The sequence below is a fragment of the Sinocyclocheilus rhinocerous genome, unplaced genomic scaffold (assembly GCF_001515625.1).
Source record: "Sinocyclocheilus rhinocerous isolate Xijiao unplaced genomic scaffold, SAMN03320098_v1.1 scaffold1004, whole genome shotgun sequence".
In the NCBI taxonomy this organism is placed as follows: domain Eukaryota; kingdom Metazoa; phylum Chordata; class Actinopteri; order Cypriniformes; family Cyprinidae; genus Sinocyclocheilus; species Sinocyclocheilus rhinocerous.
The window spans coordinates 1,841,098-1,846,281 of NW_015627248.1; the positions used below are offsets into that span (position 1 = coordinate 1,841,098).

The window sequence follows — 5,184 nt, forward strand, 5'->3', positions numbered from 1 at the left end:
GTAGCTTATTCAGTCAGCGAGCGAGTGAAGAAAACACCGCATTTTAGCGATGACTCATCTGAACGCCTCTGATTGGTCATTGCATTCATAAGCTCAACAGCATCGTGTGTGATTGGTTAATGCGCAGTGCTGTAAAAACGCATGTATCTGGCTCAGCGCCAGCCAGCGAAAGCAGATTTGAATTTAACAGCTGATGATATGGTGCACTGAGCGTTCTAATCACGCCGGTGTAATTGTATTAAATATAGAAAATATTAATCGGCTATTTTTTATCTTTTGGAAGCTGCATTCAAAATCCACTTGGCTCAAAAATCTACTTTGAACGGGCATGACGCCTCTGTAATCTTTTTTATGTTTTATTCTATTTTTCTTGTTTCTCTTTATTTTTATTTTTAAGTAGGGTGATTGAACTTTAAAAATACAATTTAAAATTAAATTGTTCTTTCTTAAATTTTACTGTATGGAGATTGATTTTTTCTTCTAAATAATCCTTTGTCATTTTTTGGATTTTTTAAAGGTATTTTCTCTGGATCCATTGCACCTGTGATTAATGGCTTCCACAGTGATTTCTCTTTCCTGAATCCTAACATACACATAGAGTTTTGAACTTTGGCCCTGACCCCTGGAGGACATTGCTGCCTGCAGTTGTTTTTTTTTATCTCTAGGAGATTCCTTGTTTCATCTTGCCTCTCTGTGTTGTCTTTGGCCTCCTCCTGCAGTTTGTTTGTGATTTCAAACAGAGCTTATGATAACAGGGTTGAGCTCTCTCATGATACAGAGCTCTGATAAGGGTCTTGATATCAGGTCACAAAGAATCAGGTCCGGTTATCCCACAACTTGACCCAGACAAGGAAAGCCTCTATTTTATTATCTGAATACTTAAGAAGTATCATTCACATAAGGAGTATAGATTAAACATGAGCAAGGTCACTGCGATCTGCTGATATTTTTGCGGGTCACCATTTTGGTGTCGCGTCACCAGGAAGGGATCCTTCCACGCACATTCCTGCTCTTTTTCATTTTAAAGTCCCTTATTGCTCGGAGACGTATCTCAGTCCACATCTGATTGCCATCATAATGTTCATGTGCGGGCTTGACATGCTCTCTAATGCTTTCATCACATGTATTCAGGTTAAGGAAGATAGGGATTGTGGTATTGGGATCCATTTTCTAACATGCTGTCTTCTCATCTCATTATATGTAATGCATGAAATAATTAATCATTTTAATTATTATTTTATTTATTTATTGTTCCATTTTTTTCTAGTTGACTTATTTTATTAATTTGCTAATTTGTTTATTTCTGTTTTTAAGTAGGGAGATTACATTTTGATAAAATAAATAGTGCACTCTAAGGACTCTTTAAGAGTGCACTATTTATTTTATTTGATTTTATTTATCAAAGTCTCCTTGCTTAAAAATAAAAATAAATAGTAAAAATTAAAAATAGAATAAAAAGTAAACAGAGTACGTAAATAATAATTCAAATAGATATCATTAAACAATGAATACATAATAATTAAAATTATTAATTGTCTCCAACAGCCCTCAAACTATGGAGGACGAAACCTGCAAAAACAATAAATAAATAAATACACAAATAAATAAATAAATACGCAAATAAATAAATAAATGTGTGTATAAATACACAAATTCTTGTTTAAATACATATAGAAATAATTAAACATGTGATTAAAAGTAGGCAAATAAATAAAATAAATTGGTGGGCAAATGGAAAATGTTTAAGGAAATGCTAAACTCATCCTAACTATTTTCCTTTGATCACTCATTTATTTCTGAATGTAGTTCCGCATTTATTTTTCCTCTGCACAACATGCTAATGAGAGGGTGTACACAACCCTGGCAGTGACGATGGCGGAATCTGCTATGCCTGCCGGCTGCTACATATTCAAGCAAAAGCCAACACAGATTAGTTGTTTGAAACAAAGCAAAATCAACGTAGCTCACCTATCAAGAAGTAACATAGCAACCTCGCGTCCTTCCCGCTCCTTGAGTTCTCTCCACCGCTAGAAAGCTGCTGCAACCTTTACTCAAGTATACCTTTTGCCTGATCGTAACCTTTCTTTTTAATGTTTTGTTCCTCCAAATTTTTCCTCTTTGTTAATCTGCCATCTCTCGCTATCTATAGTTGATCTGCTAATATCTGTACCGTGCACTCACTGAGTGCTCTCTTCTCCCTATCATTACTAGACACGCACCTTACAGCTGATTTGTGACTCGGCCTGACACTGAGGTCAAAAGCGTTTTTCAAATATTGCTTAGTGCACCTTTGACAACTGCTGTTTTAAGAACAACAGTCTTTACGATTATGACTGCGTACACTCAGAGGTGGGGGACTCGAGTCACATGACTTGACTCGAGTCGCAAATTTAAGGACTTGTGATACACAAAGCATGGCAACACTTCATCTGCGAAGAAGAATAGTGGGCGAAAACCGTCGAACACTAAGAAGGATTGTGTCCAAACAACACAGAACTATACTGCAGCAAAGTGAGAGCATGAAGATCCTGTTTCCTTTGTAATGGGGAAATTATGTGGTAACAGGCTCTTATGTGAAAAATGCAAAACAGATATAACATGATTTGCTCAGTATTTTTCACATTCTTAAAGCATAGTATTATTTAAAACAAAGCATATAATAAATTACTGCTGATGTCAAGTAGAGTGCTTTAATGCTTTGAACTGTCTGGTGGTCAGGACAGCTTGTTCTTGTTATGGCAATGATATTAATCAGTGATGAATGTGTTGACATAACTGCATGCATCTGTTCTTCAGCCGTTTAATGCCCCTATCAATGTTGTCTCACCTCTCCTCTTGTCCTACCACATTTTCATGTCCTAAGGGCCTCTTTCTCTGTTCTTCTATCTCACTTTCTCTTTTTGTTTTGGCATTTACGTAATAACCAAATTCTTCCATTCCTTTCACATAAAACAACCGTCTTACTTTGATCAAGCAAACCACAAACTTTGAGTCAAATATAAATGAAATATCACATCAGCGTCTCTGGCACAACATTTGAGCATCGGTTTCTTTCTGTTGTTCCATCGTCATGACAACTGTGCCATCTTTCACAACAAGAAGTGGACTGGACAGAGATATTAAACATCCATCAACCCTCATTAATATCATATCTAGAAAACGTTCTTGAGGCTCTTTTGATTTCAAAGAGACAAAAGGCTGCCAAATGTATAGTCAAGACCGAGCACTCTCAAATAACATTGGCATTTTCCACAAAAAGGGTAAAAAAAAATTTCCGTAAATGTTCAGTTAAAATGACTCAACTTTCAGAAAATATGTACATGTGACGTTGTTTTATGATTTATATTGATCTTGTTAATATTTTGAATCATGTTCAGTACTTATTATGGCAAGAAAAAATTAGAAATATTACACATATAAATACACATACAAGAAATTAGGTAACATGCCCAACTTTAGCCATACCTCAACTGACATAAACCAATGACAATAGTCTAAACCATAAAATAGTTCTCGCTTCAAAAAAACATGGGATTTGTGCCTCTAACGGTTTTAAAGGTAATGGGACACCAAACTGCACTGAATTTGTGGAAAGTGCAGTTGCTTCATGAGCTGTGTTTAATAAAACATTTCACAGTTTGCAAAATCAAACACAGCTATTCTAACTGAAGAGCCACATAAATTTTTAAGTCTATTTCTCATGAAAGGTTGCTTTTGGTCATATATGACTGAAACTCTTATCGAGTTTCTATCTCCCAGAGAGCCGCTTTGTACAAAGCTTCAGGTACGGCGGGCAGCAGACAGAATGGCTCCAGACAGCTTGTTAACCTTGAAGCCATATAGAAGCAAAGAGGTGCAGGACTTCTATATGTGGCCAAATGAGCTGGAACCAGTGGACCCTCTAGACCCAGTCTGTTTTCATTCCTCTGTATGTCCCAGTGTCTCTGCCGAGCTTGATGAGAAAACGATACCGGTCATACATTCTCCTCAGACCATAGCCTCTGTGTTCAGACGGCGATTTGATAATATCAAACCTGACATCATGGAGGAAAACCAGACAGAAGGAAAAAAAATTGGACTTCTAACAACTTTCTCAGCTGTTTCTCATAGAGTTACGCTGGAGAAATAAAAATAGACAGAAATGACACAGCTGCTGAGATATTGTAATTGTAAAGAGCAATGAAATCAGTGTGGATAATGGGAGAGAATTTGATGAGAAATTATATCGAAATCGTTTGATTGCAGACTTTGATATATTGGCAGTTTGAGACATTGTTAAGATCTCTTATGACACTCTGAAACTTGAGATTGCTGGGGTTTCTTTGACAACAAATTGAGAAGCTTTAAAGGAGCAGTTAATCCAAAAACAGGGTAAGTGAATAATGACAAAATGTAATGTTAAGGTCAGTCATTACCAGGGGCGGACTTACCCATTAGGCAAAGGTAGGCGACCGCCTTGGGCCCCCAAAAGCCAAGGGCCCCCTAAAATGCTTTTCATATAGGATATGCGCATTAAGCGCGGACACGCGAACGGTTGTTGTTTACGGTGTTTATTACCACGACAACCGTCCGAGTCTGTGGTGCCTGCAGGTGTACGGCTGTACGCACTGTGAGCGCTCAGACTGATCTGAGATTAGCCCCGCAAACATTTCAGCAGTTATCATAGGCCAGCCTGTGTGTCCCATATTACGCCAAATAGAAGCAGAAAATCGTGCTATACTACGCACTTTCATGAGATCGGGTTAGCCTACAACAATGAATTTGTTGGCTATTTCACAAATGGGAATACAACGAATTCATGACAATGTTTACATTCAAGCTAACCGTAAAATTTATAGTGAAAATTACTATAAAAACGTCTAGAATGCAATAAAGTAATTTTAAAGCTGTTTTTAAAGCATTTGCTGCATGGGTAAAAAAAAAAAGGCTAATAAATAATTCACATATCAGACAAAATTGCGTTGCAGCAAATCCTTTAAATTTGAAGGTATTCAGAACAGAGCAACATAAAAATCAGAAAAAGCAGCTATACAATTATAGGACAAAGTTTTACATATAGGCTATGCCATTATAATTTGTGTTTTGTTTTTTAATTGTATGGAATTATAAAATAAAACGCAAATTATAATCGGGCCTGTTTTAGGCTTTTCCGTATTTTTATATTTTAGATATCCATCAATTATG

The 5,184-nt window shown here is 36.5% G+C and overlaps 1 long non-coding RNA gene across 1 annotated transcript in view; it reads left to right on the plus strand.

Moving 5' to 3' along the window:
* Positions 1-151: 151 nt before the first annotated feature.
* LOC107725988 (uncharacterized) overlaps positions 152-5,184 on the plus strand; it is a 20,570-nt gene continuing 15,537 nt past the window's right edge. Inside the window, exons 1-2 of the long non-coding RNA XR_001638199.1 lie at positions 152-339; positions 4,350-4,354. This is a non-coding gene — a long non-coding RNA (uncharacterized LOC107725988). The remainder of the gene's footprint in view (positions 340-4,349; positions 4,355-5,184) is intronic.